The sequence below is a fragment of the Aethalodelphis obliquidens genome, unplaced genomic scaffold (assembly GCF_003676395.1).
Source record: "Aethalodelphis obliquidens isolate GAN/ISIS:26980383/991018 unplaced genomic scaffold, ASM367639v1 scaffold12, whole genome shotgun sequence".
NCBI classification, from domain to species: Eukaryota; Metazoa; Chordata; class Mammalia; order Artiodactyla; family Delphinidae; genus Aethalodelphis; species Aethalodelphis obliquidens.
Genome location: NW_020837956.1, coordinates 13164414 through 13183995, shown reverse-complemented (window position 1 = coordinate 13183995; position 19582 = coordinate 13164414). Strand labels below are relative to the sequence as shown.

General features: G+C 45.7%; 1 long non-coding RNA gene across 1 annotated transcript; it reads left to right on the top strand.

Moving 5' to 3' along the window:
- Nucleotides 1–1677: 1677 nt before the first annotated feature.
- LOC113624130 (uncharacterized) lies at nucleotides 1678–2772 on the top strand. The gene is made up of 2 exons (XR_003434233.1): nucleotides 1678–1889; nucleotides 2514–2772. It is a non-coding gene; the product is annotated as an uncharacterized LOC113624130 (long non-coding RNA).
- The last annotated feature ends 16810 nt before the right edge of the window (nucleotides 2773–19582 follow it).

Below are 19582 nucleotides of genomic sequence, written 5' to 3'. Positions count from 1 at the left end.
ATGAATGTTAAAGGCCGAATTTGTGAATTGCAGGAAGTGTCCTATAATGATGATGATGATGATGGGATTCTGCAATCCCTCCCCAGAATAGGGCACCTCAGAATTCTGCATCATTTGGAGCCCAAGGGTGGAGTATTATCCTGAGGAATTACACCCATGTAATTTAAACCAGTCTGCGGACCACTGGGAAGACTCTCTAAGACCACCACAAGGCTGGGAACTGTACTTTGAGAACTGCTTCTAGGGCATTCTCTCAGCAGAGCCTTTAGCTATGCAGAGAGTGAAAGGCAGAGAGAAAACTGTCCTGCCCAGGAAAAATGAGTCTTATCCTTGTCATCTGGGCAATTCTCCCAGCCTCCTCAGGTAACTCACATCTTCCAGAAGCACCTCTTCCTCTAGGAATCTTGTGCCTTCACTGGGTATTATAAAGAAACTTCTGGGCTTCCCTGGTGGCACAGTGGTTAAGAAACCGTCTGCCAATGCAGGAGACACGGGTTCGAGCCCTGGTCTGGGAAGATCCCACATGCCGCAGCGCAACTAATTCCGTATGCCGCAACTACTGAGCCCACGTGCCACAACTACTGAAGTCCGCGTGCCTAGAGCCCATGCACTGCAGCAAGAGAAGCCACCCCAACGAGAAGCCTGCCCACCACAACAAAGAGTAGCCCCCACTTGCTGCAACCAAAGAAAAGCCTGCGTTCAGCAACGAAGACCCAACGCAGCTAAAAATAAAATAAATAAAATAAATAAATAAATAAAAAGAAACTTCACGGGCTTCCCTGGTGGGGCAGTGGTTGAGAGTCTGCCTGCCGATGCAGGGGACACGGGTTCGTGCCCCGGTCCGGGAAGATCCCACATGCCATGGAGCGGCTGGGCCCGTGAGCCATGGCCGCTGAGCCTGCGCGTCCGGAGCCTGTGCTCCGCAACGGGAGAGGCCACAACAGTGAGAGGCCCGTGTACTGCAAAAAAAAAAAGAAACTTCTGATTGACTGATACACTGAAGGTATGCACCCGTGGTTGCTATCTTAAATCCTCCCACAGGGTTATCTTTTTAAAGCCCTGGAAGATTCACAGGAATTTCAGATGCTACAGCAACTTAAAGGGGAAAACACTAGGCCTCAGCAGTGTACCCCAGCTCCCCTGCCATGAGGGAGGTATACTGGAGAGTCATTCCAGCCCCCCTCGAGCCACCCATTAGAGCAAGGAAGTCCAAATCTTGAGTCTGAGCTGGTGACTGAAGGAAGAGACCTGGAATTAGCACAGCAGTCAGAATCCTGTTTGAGGGCAGCATTGCTGAAACTAAAAGGAATAATTTTATCTGGAGCAGCCTCTCTGCACACTTTTTCCCCTGTGGCAGTTGTGGTGTTCAGGTTAAGGCTATGTATACTGGGGCTGGGGTGGAGCGCGGGGTAGAGAGAATGATGGGAAAGAGGAAGGGAGGGAAGACCTCCTCCTGGGCACTTGCAGATGTGGGAGATTTCCCAGGGGCTCTGCTGCTGAATGCAGGAAAAGGAGCACCTTCCAAACAGGCTGCATTCCTCCCTGGGAATCTGAGGGCATGTTGTAACCACTTAGTGGAATTCCCCCTGAGGCTTTGGCTCTGCAGGAAATTCCTGGCTGCTTTCCAGGAGATGCAATTGCTGCAGAAGGAGATAACACAGGTTGCACAAGGGCAGGGCAGGTATGGCTGGCCCAGCTCTTCATCTCTCCCAGGCAAGTCCAGACTGGAGGGCCTTGTTTTAGGACTGCAGCTCTGCTTGGAAATGAGATCTGGAGAAAAGTCCCAGAAAAGAAAGAAAGCCTCTCTTCCTGGGAGACCGTCAGCTTTAAATCACCCAGTGGAATTTAAAGGCCCAGCTTGACACCCTTGAAGCAGCTGCAAATAAAGGGTGAGTGCAGTGAGATCCTGCTGAAAAAGATCCTGTGAAACAGAAGTTACTCAAAATGATGAACACAACATCTGTGTCCCAAGTGTTTCTACAGTGCCTGTTGCTCGGATGGGTGGATGTGTTCTCTCCAGGATAATGCCTGGAAGCCTCCAGAATGTGTTCTCCATCAGGCTGCCTGATCTGATACTATTCTTTTTTTTTTTTTTTTTGCGGTACGCGGGCCTCTCACTGTTGTGGCCTCTCCCGCTGCGGAGCGCAGGCTCCAGACGCGCAGGCTCAGCGGCCATGGCTCACGGGCCCAGCCGCTCCGTGGCATGTGGGATCTTCCCGGACCGGGACACAAACCTGCATCCCCTGCATCGGCAGGCGGACTCTCAACCACTGCGCCACCAGGGAAGCCCCTGATACTATTCGTTAAGGCAAGATTCTTTCTGCCCTCGACCTTAAATTCTACCTCTAGCATTACTGGATTGAGTCCTCAATACAGATCATTTGAATTTTTAGCGAAAAACACTGCTTTACAACCAAGGGCTGGTTAATAGCTAAACACAGCTCTGGGGTTTGATGGACTGGTTCCTGTTTTGCTTTGCCTGTTTTGCTCTGTCTTTGTTCTTGTTTTTCCAGAAATATATGCCCACCGACCCCTAGAACAGATGTGCTGACCTGGACAACGTAACGACCACACCCAAGTTCCAACGCTATTAACGTACATGTCTCCGAAGGGTAACTACCCTCAGCACGCCTGCAGCCACTTCCTACTTCACTTCTTGTATAAATCCTGACTAAAACTTGGGGAGTGGGGAATTGGTTCTTTCGGACAGGAGTCCACCTTTTCCCCACGTTGCAGGCTTCCTCAAAATAAAGCTACTTTTCCTTTACCCAACACTTGTCTCTCAGTATTGGCTTCTTGAGCGGGAATAGCCAAGCCTGGGTTTGGTAACAACATCAGCCATGTCTCCAGACTGTACTTCTTCCTCTCTGACTTTAGAAGGAGGTTCTAACCTCCATCTCTCCAGATCTAGCTGTAGAATTTTCCTCCTCAACATGAAGTTCTTGCAGACTCCAGTTCCAGAACATTCAGAATCCACCTAAAGCCGCCCCTGGGGGCTGCCCCCAGGGTGGAGTTTGGTAGATCCTAGTGTAACAGGGAAGAGCTAAATTGGACTCCACCTTGGATCTGTTTCTTTGACTTTAACCTTTGCTTTTCATTGCTTTTGTTGTTATAATCATACATAATGGCCTGCCTGGGGAAATGCTGCCCTTCTGCCTGAATGTTAAACTAAAGTGCCTTTGTTCAGCTCACCCGGAAACAATCCGACCCTGCCCACCTGTGAATGGCTGCAGAAAAGAAGAAATTAACACGTCCCCTCCTATTTTGCAAGATAAATGGCCTTTTTACTTTACTTCCTCACCTCCTCTCCCTCTCTGTTCTATAAAAGAAACTGGCATCCAGATCCCTATAAGATGGTTTTTTGGGGGACCCTAGTCTACCATCTTCTCGGTCTGCCGACTTTCCAAATCAAGTCGTTACTCCTTGCCTCAGCACCTCGTCTCCCGAGTTATTGGCCTGTGAGCAGAGCGAGCTTGGACTCGATAACACCAGGCCCCATCCAGCAGCTCTCCCTTTCCTAGGGCATGGTCCACCCAACAGAAAGACCATTTTCCAAACAGTCTTGAAGCTTCCCCCAAGGGTCTCCTTCTGAATTGATTGGTCAACATTAACTAAATACCCATTATGTGCCAGGCACTTTACTAGGCATCAGAAATACAAAAAGAGTAAGACTAGAGAGAGGAAATAGCAAACCAGAAGGTCCTTTTTTCTACTGAGAGTGGAGAACTGACCATAAAGTACTATACTGGCCCTATGAGACAGGTTTAACTTAGAAGCTCTCAAATTATTTACAATATTAGATTTTTCTAGGCCTCATTTCCCACCTTCACTGCAGCCAGTCTTATAGGTGTGGCCCCAGGGACAACTAAGCCAAACTCCATTGCAATTTTCCTCCTAGCACAATACACATCTGTGCTAGGGGAGAGACTAGGAGGCAGGGAAGGCCTGGTCAGCCTGTGCATTCCACCTGCCACTGGCAGTGCCACCACTGAAACCTAGCAGAACCCTGTGGGGCTCCTGGGCACAGAAGCCTTTCTGTCCCCCCTTTCTTCACTCCAGCCTCCACGACCTTCCCTGAGTTCAAAGGGCAGATTTGAACTGTGGCTAATCAGGTAAGGGAAGGGATGCAAGACAAGGGAGGGGCAGTCAGGAAACAATAGTGCAGCCTGGGGGCAGGGTCCCAGTTCGTCTCAAGGGATACACATAACAATGTCTGTAAGTTCTTTAAAATGGCTGCATTCGTCATACCAGAGAAAGATCACCTGAGGTTACATTAAAGGAACCAGAGAAGGTCACCAAGAAGATCACCTGAGACCAGATTACAGGAGTGGAGGCCCTTCACATACCGTAATTTTATCAGCAACCCCACCCTTGAACCGTTGCTATAAAACTCATCAAATCCTCCTGGGTTGGTACATACAATTTTTCGGGACAGGAGCCCACTGTGTCCCCCTTTGCCTGGCAAAGCAATAAGGCTATTCTTTTCTATTTCACCCAGAACTCTGTCTCTGAGATGGGAATCGGCACCGGTGCACAGAGGTCAAGCTTTCGGCATCACCATCTTGATTTGTCCATATGCCCAAAGCCTACATCTGCAGTCTTCCTGGTGTGCCCTCTCCCTGCAGGAGGGGTTAGGAATAACAACGGTGCTAAAACCAGCCTGAGGGTCTTGGTCCACTTTGGAGGGTTTCCAAACCACTGCAGCTGAGGCTGTCCTGCAGCTGTGCCTTTAAGCAAATGATGCAGGCAGCTGAGTTCATCTTCCACAGAGCTCAGTGCAGAAAAGGTGTGGTCTCTGCTTAATTTTTTCTTGTCCTGCAAAGTCTGAAGACTTGGAGGAATTAGTGCAAAACAGCTCACCTTCCCTTTTCCCCATGGAACATAGAAAGGTTGGAGCAAATATCAGAGTCTGAAGTGTGATTTTATTCAGTGTGAGAATAATAAATAGGCATTTTCACTCTTCCTTTACAGTAGGTTCAGTTCCTCAGCTCCTGGCTTGGGTACCAGTTTCAGCAGTTCCAGAGACCAACAATAGCCATTCACCAGTAGTGTTTGAACTACAGATTGTTCACCGCTCTTTATCGTGACTATGTTTGCAATGATGAAGAATTAGGCCATCAAGTGCTAATCCTCAGAACCGGGTCTTGGACCTGGTTGTAAATATCACTTCTGCCACCACTAGCAATGTGATTCTGGGCAAGTTACTTAATTTCTCCAAGTCTCAGTTTCTCTTCTGTAAAATGAAATTAACAACAGTACCTACTTTATAGCATCGATGTGACAATTAGAGAGCACACGGAAAGAGTGTAGCACCTGTGTGGCACATAATTGGTGCTCAGGAAATGACCCACTGATATGCTGTCAGTCTGGGGTGGGAGGGGAAATAACATCACTTTAACAGTCATCGTCTATTGACCAGGAGGATTGAGAAAGCAGAAATTCTGCCTATTAAAATCCCTACACCTCTTTCCCTTCTATCCAGCCCTGACTTCATTCTTTCTTGGTTGTCAACTTGTTGCTCCCACCAAAATGTAAAGCTCACTGAAGATACAGATTACAGCCCAGTGGTCAGCAGAGTCTTTCTTTCTTTTTTTTTTTCAGCAGAGTCTTTCTACATTAAAAGATAGTCAATAAATATTTGTGTGTAGATGCATGGATATTTTTTCAATTGACTGGTTGAATATGACTTCTGACGCTTATGGGTATTAGTACCCAGGAAATAATATAGTCTAAGCCTGGAGAGACATGGGTTTAATTTTTACTAACATTTTCCCTTACCTGCCACCTTTTTTTTTTTGGCAGGGGGTAGCTCATTAAATCCAAAGTCCTTAGATCTTGTTGCTTTGCATGACTGGGTTAGGTTACATATGAGAATTCTGCGAAGTAAAAAAGATACATCACACCAATTTGCATCTCAATTTCTGTTCCTCTCAAAAGCCACAAAGTTCCTCAGCAATAATCATGTGCAAGGCAAAGAAATTAAGAAGTTTGTCTGGGAAGACACTAAATGAGTCTCTGGAATGTAGTAAAAGACATATCCAACGGTCTATCCTTCCCCTAGATTGTTTTCTGGCCCTGTCACAGGAGAACAAGTACTTGAAGGGAAGTTTCCTCTTGGAAAATGAGAGAAGATACATTCAAATTGTGTTACAAATTGCTGCGTGGTACTTTGGATTTATCGTATTCTAGGTCAGATCACGTCCCTGTGCACAGCGGTGTGTACAAAGCATCACTCCTGATAACAACAAAAAGCTATAATATGGAGTTTCTAAGGCACAGAGTCCCTCGGTAATAAAAAATCTTCAAAGCCCGAAAAACCCAGTTCTCCTTATCCCGTTTCATTGATGTTCCAGAGAAAGTCTGCTGTACTTCTCCCTTCCGGTCTCTTAGGAATCATAGTGATAATGAGAGCTCGGGAAGGCAGGTGGTGGATGAATATGAGTGGGTTATTAGAGCCCAGGGTTGTTGTATTAAAAAGAGGAGTCTGGTTGAAAAAGAAGCAAACAGCCCAGCCTGACTTATAATGATTCTGAAGGAATCTGAATTCCAGATAGAAAATCCAGATAGATAGAGTAGGGCTTTTTTGTTTGTATTTGTTTTAATAGAGCAGTAAGAGAAGGAAAGTTTTCTCAATGCTATCTGTAGATTTATTGCTTGGGGGAGAAAGACTCCAATCAATGATGGGAATGCTCCTCTCATCAGAGAGGGTGTCTGTCTTCAGTGAAGCCTCAAACCTCTAAACAAGACTTTGTCTGCAGGGTGGGCATGACTATGTGGTTGCTATTCCTCTTTTCAAGTCATTTCCTCCGGGAAGCCCTGCCCAGCAGACTCCCTCCAGTTTGTCAGCCCAGGTCACTTTAGGAAACTCTTAACCTCCACCCACCAGAACATGAGGCACCCATATGTCCCAGAGTTTCCCTTCAAATATTTCACCCATAGTCTCCACAATTAGACTTGTGTCTGACAGGCATTTTCGGGGGGGGGGGGGGGGGTCGCAAACAACAGCCAGCGTAAACATCCCTGTAACAATAATCGATCCCCTTTGTCAAGTCCCTCACCCTCTTAATGAGGCCTTCTCAGATATACTAATTAAAAATACAGGGACTTCCCTGGTGGTGCAGTGGTTAAGAATCTGCCTGTCAATGCAGGGGACATGGGTTCAATCCCTGGTCTGGGAAGATCCCACATGCCGTGGAGCAACTAAGCCCGTGCGCCACAACTACTGAGCCTGAGCTCTAGAGCTCACGTGCTACAACTACTGAGCCTGCGTGCCACAACTACTGAAGCCCACACACCTAGAGCCCATGCTCTGCAACAAGAGAAGCCTCTGCAGTGAGAAGCCCACGTACCGTAACGAAGAGTAGCCCTTGCTCGCCGCAACTAGAGAAAGCCCATGCGCAGCAACGAAGACCCAACGCAGCCAAAAATAAATGAATAAATTTTTAAAAATAATAAAAATTTTAAAAATAAAATAAAAATGCAACTTGCCCAGCCCAACCCTACCCCCAGTACTCCCTAGCTCCTGTCCCTGCTTTATTTTTCTCCACAAAACTCACTACCTTTGACATAATCTACTTTTTATTTATGTGTTTACCATCTCCTTCCACCAAACTGTAAGCTCCAAGAAGGCAGGGATTTTTGTCTCATTCACTGTATTCCTATTACCTAGAAAAGTTATGTGGCCCATAGAAGGCACTCAATAGTTGTATTTATGGAATCAAAGCCTACCGACAGCCAAATGCTTTGCACTGATCACAGCCTCCAACCCAACCTGCAAGTGAATGTTGGCCTCTGAGGGAACCTAAGTGTCCTTCCGGGACGGGTTGGGTCACTCTCTGCCCTGGAGGAGGGCTGCCCCCTCAGAGGGTGTTTTAGTGGCCACTGTGTTTGTGGGTGGAGTCACTCTGGCTTGTTAAAAGCTCAGAACATGTAGTATGTTTTCTTTTCTTCTGGTTCTTTCTTAAGTCCAAATAGGTAAAAGGAGCAGACCCTGCCCTCCTCCTTCTTTCCTTCTTCCTGTTGGACTTGCTTCCATCCAGAAGGCTGCAGAAAGAAGTCAGTCTTGGCCTGAAGCTTGATCTTCCTGGAAAACGGCTGACTCCCCACTTTCTTGTTCTCACTGGGAGAGGTAGCTCAAGAAGACATAGTTCTAAGTTGAACAACAGAAATTCAAACTGGCTAATTTAAGTAGGAAAGATACTTGCTGAAGAATGTTAGGTAGGTCACAGAGTCTCTGGGAGGGTGAGTGCTCAGAAGATGGGATGGGGCACTCTTCAAACACAAAGTATGACAAATGTCTACATCTTTGATATACTCAGGTGTCCTGGCCAACTACCCTCTTGCTAGCACCTTACTCCAACATTAATTTCTACCAGTGAAATCTTATAGTCCCCTTTTCACAGGATAAGATGGACAGAGAGGTTAATAGACTTGTCCAAGGTCACACAGCTCAAGAAATATCAGATTAGGTATTCAAACTCCCAAGCCACACTGACTCCACTACACTTCACAGCCTTTCTTTATGGCTGCCTCTGCTTTTCTATCCTTTATTATCTATGTCCTCAGGTATATTTCCCTTTGATCCCATTTTCCCTGCTATACGATAAATTCCTGAAGGGGCTGTATGTTCCACTTGCTTTATAGCGCCATGCAAGCTTGTCCTTGTTCTTCCTTCCATCGCCCCTCAACCCAGTGAATAAAGATGGGAGGGACCCCAGAGGACTGCACCCAACAGCCATTCCCCTCTCCTCCCTTGCTAACAGGAGGCAGGCTTTGTCCAAGTGACAATGGGCTGGGTTTGGAAATGAATGGTAATTGGTCTAAGCCAATCATGATAATTCCTTTCCCCCTGGAGTGACTGGTCTAAAGGCAAGCATGTGACCCAGCTCTGGCCAATGACATGTAAGGAGGTGTCTGGCCAGGGCTTGTGGGAAAGTTATTCCTCCCTGATAAGAGAAACGTTTGGGAGAGAACACCTGCTTTCTTTGGCTTTCTGCTCCCTTTCTTCTTGGGAAGGAGTCCTGTGAGGATAAGATGGCTGCCACCAACTGCGGGATTGGGAAGCTGGAGTAAGGCCGGAGCAACTCGGCGCGGGTGTGTGTGCACATGCTCCTTAGGGCTCCAGTGCCACTCCCTGTATGCTTGACTTTCAGGAAACCTGGCCCTTTGCCCCGCCTATCTACCAGTTCTCGCAGCTGTTCGTCTAGGCCCCCAGTTCTCCAGCCTCCAGTGTGCATATCCTCTGAGCTTCCATCACCCCTGATTCCGTGACCACCTTCTCACCTCCTGCCGCCTGCTACCCACTCTGCTCTCACCTGCTTCCTTCTGTCTGGCCCCTGACCTACTTTGCTCTTGGCTGTCCCAAAAAGTCTTCTCAAGGAACCTTGACTCTAAAGTGAACTCAACTCCCTTCACACCTAGAGAGGCGGTGGTTGCAGAACATAGTGAATGCAGTAAATGCCACCGAATTGTATACTTTAAAATAGCTCATTGTATTTCTGTGAACTTCATCTCAAAAAAATCCCTTCACCCTAAACCTATTTTTTTTTTAAATCGAAGAATAGTTTGATTTACGACATTGTGTTGGTTTCTGGTTGTACAGCAAAGTGATTCAGTTATAGATATATTCTTTTTCAGGTCTTTTCCATTATAGATTATGCCAAGATACTGAATATCGTTCCCTGTGCAATGTAGGAGGACCTTGCTGTTTATCTATTTTATATATAGTGGTGTGTATCTGCTAATCCCAAACTCCTAATGTATCCCTCCCCCTCCCCCTTTCCCCTTTGGTAACCATAAGTTTTCTATGTCTAGGAGTATGTTTCTGTTTTGCAAATAAGTTCATTTGTATCATTTTTTTTAGATTCCACATATAAATGATATCATATATTTGTCTTTTTCTGACTTACTACACTTAGTATGATAATTTCCATCCATGTTGCTGCAAATTTCATTCATGTTATGGCTGAGTAATATTCCATTGTATATACAGATAACACATCTTCATCCATTCATCTGTCAGTGGATACTTAGGTAGCTTCCATGTCTTGGCTATTGTAAATAGTGCTGCTATGAACACTGGGGTGCATGTATCTTTTCAAATTAGAGTTTTTCGTCTTTTCTGGATATATGCCACCCTAAACCTATTTTATTCACTCCACTCTCTTCTTACCTCTATTATTCACGAAAACCTGGCACTCCCTTGAAAGAAAGCACTGTATCTCTTGATACACCTAATCCCCATCTTCATTTGCCACCTTTCCCTACTCAATAAAAATTCCTATTATATGACATCCACGAACACCCCCAAAGAGGGCTGTGAACTCCCTGAAAATATGTGCAAAACTTTACACATTATACATAAATTTTAAAATATTTTGAAGTGGTCTGTGATCTCTAAAAATATTAATGTAAAACACCCTGTAAAAAAGAGAAGGAAATTGATGTATATGTGTATACATATATGCACAGAATATATCTAGGGCAGTGGTTCTCAAATTTCAGCGTGTGCCAGAATCACCAGGAGGACTCTTTAATCTGGGCCTCACCCTCAAAGGTTCTTCTTCAGTACGTTTGGGGTGGGGACTGAGAATTCGCATTTCTAGCAAGTTCTGAGATGATTATTTTACTGCTGGTCCAGGGACTGACTGTGATTACCCCTGCTGGCTCCTCTCTCATCTTTCTGGCTGATCCAGCTTTGGCTCCTACTTGCTCCCCATCTTCCTCGCTACATACTTGCTCTTTGTGACCATCTACTCTCAGTGACTTAATACCTACACACACAGTTTCCAAATCTCCATCTCCAGCTTCTGTGTGATCTTAGGCAAATTACCTTACTAGGCCTCAGTTTCATCATCTATAAGTCAACTATCTGACGCCCCACTGAGGTATTCAAATGCCACCTTAGAATCATTCTGTTTCACACTGAATCACCTCCTTTTTTCCAAACAACTCCTCCTTTTCCTGATGTTTCCTTTTCTCCTCATGGAACCTACATCAGTTAGCTTCGGCTAAATTAATCTGCTATATCAAAGAAGTCCCAAATCTCAGTGGTTTACAATAACAAAGGTGTGTTTTGTTGTTTGTTTTTTTTTTTTGACATGGGCTGACATTCAAAAATTAGATTAAAAATGTTTTTTTATTTTATGTTGAACTGTAGTTAACAATGTTGTGTTAGTTTCAGGTGTACAGAAAAGTGATTCCGTTATGTATATACGTGTATCTATTCCTTTTCAAATTCTTTTCCCATTTAGGGTATTACAGAATATTGACCAGCAGTCCCTGTGCTATACAGTAGGTCCTTGTTGGTTATCTATTTTAAATATAGCAGTGTGTACATGTCAATCCCAACACAGCTTTTTTTCTTATCATGTTACATATCCACTATCGATCAGCAGGGGGACCAGAGAGAATGTTCTAGACTATTCTGTGGTCCTGAAAACTTCTAAGGAGTGGCACACCTCACTTCAACTCACATTCCATTGGTCAAAATAATATTGTGGTGATGCCTGACACTAATTGAGGTGGGATATATAATCTTCCTAAGGGAGGAGCCCATAGAAAAGGGCAGCAAATATTTTTGAACAACGATAAAAATCGGCCAGAATTAGTCTTCCAAGCATTAGGCGCCATACACACCTCTGACCCCCACCTCCTCCTTGATTCCCACACCACTCACTTACTGAATATTATTAATTCTTGTCTCACAGCATCTCTTGAATTCAGCATTGATCATGGCATTTTATATATAGTGTAAATTTGATCACAATTCTCTTTTTTTCAGCTAATTTCCCCAATTCCATTCTCTGTCATATTGGTCATCAATCTACCTTTGACTGTGTTATTTCACTACTCAAAAATTTTCAATAACTCCCCATCACCTCAGATCAAAAGACAAATTCATTAGCTTGGATTTCAAAGTCTCTTACAGTGCAGGCCCTAATCTATATCTCCAGGTTTATCTGTTAAGAAGCCTCCACTAGAGTCCATTTGTTCCACCTGTCACTCCCCAAACATTGTGTTGGATACCTTCCCACCTCTGCCACACCTCTCCCTGGAATTCTCCCCACCCTGTCAAAATTCTACCCATCTTATGAAGTCTATGTCAAATATCTGAGTATATTCTATTGCTCCTATTGGATTGCATACTTCTTGCAAACAAATACATCGTCTTACACGTTTATGTTTCTCACAGCACTTTCCCCATGTTAGGGGAAAGGAAAGAAGTTAGCATTTATTGAGCACCTCCTGTGTGCCAGAGACTGGAAATCACTTTACATGTGTTATCTAATTAAATCCTAACAGCAATTCTATTCAATAGGAATTATTTTTCTTACCCCATCAGTGATGAAACTGAGGTTCAGTGGAGTGACTTGCTCAAGGTCATGAAGCTAGCAATTGGTAGAGCCAAAATCTGAACCTAAGATAAGCCTAATAAATACATTTGAGGACGGAATAAACAAAGAATTATTTATGTTCACAAAAGGTAAATTACAAAAGAAATGCAAATGGCTAAAAAACACATTGAAAAATTCAGCCTGGGACTTCCCTGGTGGCGCAGTGGTTAGGAAGCTGCCTGCCAATGCAGGGGACACAGGTTCTATCCCTGGTCCAGGAATATCCCACATGCCACGGAGCAACTAAGCCCATGCACCACAACTACTGAGCCTGCACTCTAGAGCCCACAAGCCACAACTACTGAGCCCGTGTGACACAACTACTGAAGCTCGCATGCCAAAAGCCTGTGTTCCGCAACAAGAGAAGCCACCACAATGAGAAGCCTGTGCACCGCAATGAAGAGTGGCCCCCGCTCGCCACAACTAGAGAAAGCCCGCACACAGCAACCGACCCAATGCAACCAAAAATAAATAATTAATTAATTTTAAAAAAATCATAGTGTAAAAAGATACCTCATGACGTGGTTATGTGCTCATGACGTATTAAGTAAAAACACAAATCAGGCAACAAAACAGCATTGCAATATGAGGCCTTCTGAAGGAGAGGCCTCAGGAAGGGCTGTCCACTGCCCACCCCTGAGACACACACCCTTGGGTGGGGCACATTTCTGTCAGCAGCTGGAAGTAGAGGTGGGGGAGGGGAGGCTCCTCACACTGCTGCTGGGACTGCTGGTCAGGACAGCACCCTAGGGCCTATGGAGGTACCATGGTGGTGCCCAGCCAGTGGCCAAGGCCCCAGCCCACCCCTCCAGAGCCTTCAGTATAAGAATCCACCCAAACGAGTGAAATAAGGGTGTGGATTTCAAGATTCTGAGAGAAGGCAAGAGCATCCTGACCTGCTTCCTGGAAGGCTGGGTGGTTTGTGGTTAACCACACCTCCCAAGGAGCAGGGCAGCCTTGAGGCCAAGTGAGAACAAGCGTGGGAGTGAGTCACTGGAGTGGGAAACAAAAAAATGCAGTGGGACTTCCCTGGTGGTGCAGTGGTTAAGAATCCACCTGCCAATGCAGCGGTCACGGGTTCAAGCCCGGGTCTGGGAAGATCCCACATGCTGTGGAGCAATTAAGCCTGTGCGCCACAACTACTGAGCCTGTGCTCTAGAGTCTGTGAGCCACAACTACTGAGCCCGTGAGCCACAACTACTGAAACCCATGCACCTAGAGCCCGTGCTCCGCAACAAGAGAAGCCACCGCAGCGAGAAGCCCACGCACTGCAACGAAGAGTAGCTCCCGCTCACTGCAACTAGAGAAAAGGCCATGCACAGCAACAAAGACCCAACACAGCCAAAAATAAATAAATAAAATAAATAAATTTATTTTTTAAAAAGTGCAGTAATCAAGACAGAGACTAAGTTGAAACAGGGTGTAGGAGTTGACGGAGCTGGGGGCGGAGATACAGACAGGCATCAGGTAACTTTGAAGGAGAACCAGTTTTTCCACCAGGGAACTGGACTTTTCTAGGTCTTGGGTAGCCCCTAGCTGACACAGAGCCAGAGCCACTGTTTTTATTTTTATTGAATTTTATTTTATTTTATTATTTTTTTAATCATTTAAATTTTATTTTTTTATACAGCAGGTTCTTATTAGTTATTTATTTTATACATATTAGTGTATACATGTCAATCCCAATCTCCCAATTCATCCCACCACCACCACCCCCTCCCCCCGCTTTCCCCTCTTGGTGTCCATACGTTTGTTCTCTACATCTATGTCTCTTTCTGCCTTGCAAACCGGTTCATCTGTACCATTTTTCTACATTCCACACATAGGCGTTAATATACGATATTTGTTTTTCTCTTTCTGACTTACTTCACTCTGTATGACAGTCTCTGGGTCCATCCACGTCTCTACAAATGACCCAATTTCGTTCCTTTTTATGGCTGAGTAATATTCCATTGTATATATGTACCACATCTTCTTAATCCATTCATCTGTCAATGGGCATTTAGGTTGCTTCCATGACCTGGTTATCGTAAACAGTGCTGCAAAGAACATTGGGGTGCGTGTGTCTTTTTGAATTATGGTTTTCTCTGGGTATATGCCCAGTAGTGGGATTGCTGGGTCATATGGTAATTCTATGTTTAGTTTTTTTAAGGAACCTCCATACTGTTCTCCATAGGGGCTGTATCAACTTACATTCCCACCAACAGTGCAAGAAGGTGCCCTTTTTTCTCCACACCCTCTGAGACACTGTTTTTAAATAATAAAAAAAAAAAAACTAAGTTTTTTTTTTAACTTTTTATTGGAGTATAGTTGATTAACAATGTTGTGTTAGTTTCAGGTGTACAGCAAAGTGATTCAGTTATACATATACATGTATCTATTCTTTTTCAAATTCTTTTCCCATTTAGGTTTTACATAACATTGAGCAGAGTTCCCTGTGCCATACAGTAGGTCCTTGTTGGTTATCCTTTTTAAATATAGAGGTGTGTACACGTCAGTCCCAAACTCCCTAACTATCCCTTCCCCCCACCTTTCCCCCTGGTAACCATAAGCTCGTTCTCTAAGTCTGTGAGTCTGTTTCTGAAAAACCCACTAATTTAGATTGTAAGAAAATGCCCAATCTGAAGAACATACTCATAGTGACTTTTTAATATCTGCAAAGACTCTAACATTATTCCTCACAGCTGTCTTCCAAAGTAAACTAGCAATGGCATGGTCCCCAGGTTTAAAAAAAAAAAAAACAACCACCTGAGGCAGGAAAGCTAAGTTTCCACAGCTCAACCATTTTGAAAGGGGCCGCTATAGAATCTGTGGTGTTGGTTTTCTGCTCAAGTGAAGTTCCCAATCCGAAACACTGAACTTCCATGTGGCAATATTTTTTTCTGCAAAAGCTGAAACCGATTTGGTAGAAGGAACACAGGATTTGGCAGAACTACCAACTACCCAACTCTACAGCTCTCCAACTAGCACGCAAGTTTGAGTTCTAGCCCCACATCTAAGAGAGGGGACTAACCTCCTGGGCCACAGTTTCCTTGTCTGTAAAGCGGAGAAAGTCACCCCTCCTACAAATACCTACTGAGCACCTAGTATATGTCAGACACTGTGCTGGGCACTAGGGGCACGAGATGAGCTGGTTCCTGTCCCCACAGGGAGGGGCAGACAACAGCCACAGTCTGTCTTTGTACGCTGCAAGTTAGAAAACGGTTTTTACATTTTTGAACTAGTGGAAAAACTAAAAGGAGCATATTTTGCAACTGTGACAAATTATGTAAAATTCCAGTTTCGTGTCCACAAATAAAACGTTGTTGGAACAAAGTCCCATTCATTAGTTAATATAGTGTCTGTGGCTGCCTCTGTGCTCCCAAGGCAGAGTTGTGCCACCGTAACAGAGACTGTATAGCCCACAAATCTGAAAATATTTACTATCTGGCTCTTTACAGAAAAAAAATTGCTGACCCTTGGTCTAAAGAAAGAAAAACAAGGTAATTACAGACTCAGAAAAGCTCTATGAATTAGAAAGGGCAGGGGGTGGAATTTCTCAAGGCTGTTATGAAGGTGAGGATTAAAGTGTTCTATTGCTCTATCTAGCACTTTGTTCTCTCCCGTATCTGGAAGGTTTCCACGTCTCACTGGCCTGTGGGTACCAACCCAGTGAAACTAACCGGAGTATCCAGAACTTCACTGGCTCCTGCCTCCGCCTGCATAATGGGGCCCTCCAGCCCCACTCAAGTCCTGCCCGTGTTCCCAGAGTCTGGGAAGGAGACTCATGTACTCTTAGGCTGCCCTCTGGGAATACACCTGTACTCTTGCCAAGGGTGCTGTTTCCACTACGCCAAAGGTGAGGGGGCAACACGGAGTTACACTCACACTCAGAGATGCTTTGCAGCACAGGGACAGAAGGACAATGCCCATCCTCCATTCAGTGTCCCTGGGAGTCACTTTGGAAGCAAAGCAGACAGCTGTGGCCTCTGTCTCCCTGAGACCCTATGAAAATGACTCCTTCGGTCCCTTCCTGCTGCTCTATCCCAGTGGCTCAGGAGATAAGGCCAGAAACTAGTACTGCCTTGTATCTGTGCAAAACTCTCCCCGCCCTCCTCTCCCCACACTTGTCCTCGCCATCCCCTTCCTCCCCATGCAAAAGGCTCATGCAAACCAGTGCCCGTATTGACTAATGAAGAAGTGTACTTTGGCTCTGTAATCTGCTATATAATCTGTGTGGTGTACAGATGCCATTTCCTAATCCACCTCCCAGGAGGTCACCCAACCCCTTGTCTTTACTATCTATCACAGCTCCCTTGCACACAAATACACAGTCAAATATTTGTTGATTTGATTGGGTAGAAGTTGGAGCCCAGCACTTCAGGAAGTCAGCCCCAGACTCCCTAGTCCCCTCCGAGTCCCTAGACTGGGGGCCGCTGCGGAGTGGGAGTGCAGTGACCATGCAGCAGGATCACAGCCTGCATAGGAGGCTGCTGCCTCGGGTTGCCTGTGGGGCACAGTGGCCTGCCCTGACCATCAGGTTGTGGCCTGACATCCTGCCTGGCTCTAGCCTGCCCCTGGCCCATGGGCTGAACCCTGACTCCTCACCCCAGCAAGTCCCTCCTGCACAGGGTCTGACAGGGACAATCTGCTGGGAGGGGTCCAGTGCCTCAGTGCCTTACCCCCTGGGACTCATCATAACCATTACCAAACCTCGCCTGGGTTTCCCATGCCCACTGGACCTTGCATACTGCGTGTCCAGGCTGGGTCAGTACCTTTAACCCTCTCCACCCACGTTTGGGCATCCTACTCCCAATTTTTAAAAAGCATCTTCAGCTACCCTCTTTAACCCAGAAACTCTCCCCAGCTGGCATGAGATTGGTAGTTCCATATGGAATGACCCTGCTGATCCAATGGGCTAACTCTGGTCTTTTCCAGGCTGGCCTCCTTCCCTCACCCTGATGGACCTGTGCCCCCAAGGTCCCAGCCTGGCTCAGGGCCCAAACCCATTGAACTATGACGGCAGCTGGGGTCATGGCTTAGTTCCAAGCTCTAGCAGAGCAGAACAAAAGGTGGGGAGACAGGTGGAAAAGCAACTGCTAACACATATCACACTGTCTCAGGGTGGGCTCAGAAACTGAAGTGGGCCCAGCCTCATAAGAAAAGGCAGCCACTGACCCAGGAAGTAAGGAAGACTGAGGATGGGCAAGGGGTGACAGACCAGGCCTGCCCCCTTCAACAGGGCTAGTGGTAAGTGGCGTTTTTTTGTTTTGTAGTGTTTTTTTCTTTTCTTTCTTCTTTTTTTTTTTTTTGGCAGCGCGATACAGGCTACAGGATATTAGTTCCCCAACCAGGGATTGAACCCAGGCCCTGGCAGTGAAAGCACTGAGTCCTAACCACTGGACCGCCAGGGAATTCCCTGAGTGGCGTTTTTGGGGAGAGGCAATGTCTACGTTTCTGTACCTTTAAGCAGGCAGGAAAGCAGAGACAAAGGGCCAGAGAGAAATGTGCACACAGGACTCCCAAGCAATTAACCAAATCACCCTGGCTTCTCTGCCCCTACTTCCAAGTGTGTGGATGCGTCCAACTCCTCTGTTTTCTCTGTCCCTCCTAATACAGGATATGATTATATTAAGTAGATTAAAGACGTTTTGGACCATGTAAGGTTTTGGACGTGTGGACCATGTAACTCTAGAACCAGTTTTGCAAGAGCCTGTGTTCATTTTAATTCAGTTAGCAAATTTGGAATTGTTCACTCTGATTTCTGATTCTCAAAGACAAAATGCAAATTGATGCAAAATTTTATGGGGAGTTTGTAACCTATGGTACTCTCTGTCCCGACAGCAATGCCCTTAAAAAGCAAGCTCTCAGAGGCTGGTGATCAGGCATGTTTCAGGAAAGCTTCTTTCACTGGGCAGGAAGTTGGATGGGTGACTTCCAAGGTCCCTTCTAACTCTAAGCTTTTATGACTCTAAGGTTCATGGACACCAAATTGTATGACAAGAAAAGCCATCTAACAACTAGGGTTTAAAAAAGACTTGACAACCTGTTTTATCCAGAGCAAAGTGAGCCCAAACATTTCGAACAAGAGCTGTCAACAAAGAATGGGTTTGCAAACCAGACAGAATTTAAAATAAACTTCAGCCGGCGAACGATAAACCTTCCCTAAAAAGGTAATCAGATGGTGTGTGACCAAACTTTGGAAGTGGTATTAGGAAAGTTTTCTACACCATCCAAAATGTTTTCACACTTTAACGCCAAATGGGTCAGTGCATTTGTTTTGGGGGCGGGGGGTGGTCAAAAATTGAAAAGTTAAGGATTACTGCATCTTATACGGCAGGCAGCCTTGGGGAAGCGGCAGGAAATGGAGTATGTGGTGGCAGCTCTGAAAAGGAAAGCAAAACAGGCTAAACCTTGAGGATTGTGGTGCAGGAAGAAAGGGGTATAAAGGGGGCAAGCTGCGGACCCAGTGCATGTGAGCCGGAGGTCCTGGGGACAGCAGGACACACCTCTACCCAGCTGCTGGTGCCCAGGGTGGGATGGGGGGACGGGTGGGCAGCAGCTACCTTCCTCCTTTCTCCCTGGTGCCTTCCCAGACCTTCAAGGCACCACCTTTGGAAAAGTTCTCATTCCTTTCAGGCGCACACCATTCAGCAACACTACCATCTACCTTTTATTGGCTTTGGGGGAGTGGGGAGCCTTTGGCTTTGAATGTGTTTTTAAACTTTCTTCATTGTGAAATAGGTCATCTTTACAAAAGAGCGTGTGTCACATATATGTACAGTTTAAAGAACAGTAATAAAAAGCAAGCACCCACGCACACACCACCCAGTGTAAGGAATAAAATATTGCCAATACATTGAAGGTTCCTCTGTGCCCACCCCTTCCCAGCTGTCTCTCTCTCCCTTCCCACCCCCGGCCAGCCACTGACCTAACACATGTGCTATCCACTCCCTTGCTTTTCTTTACAGTTTCAATCCATTTGTCGTGCATCCCTAACCACTATATTGTTTAGTGGTGCCTGCTTTCGAGCTCCCTACAATGAATCCATACTATCGGTCATTGTCTCAATCTGCTTTTATGCTCAACAGTAGTTTTGAAATCCGTCCAGGTTGAGGTGTGTAGCTGTAGTTTACTCATTCTCTCTGCTCTATAGAATTCCATACCGTGATTACTGCTCTCTTCTATTGTTTGTGGACATCTGGATT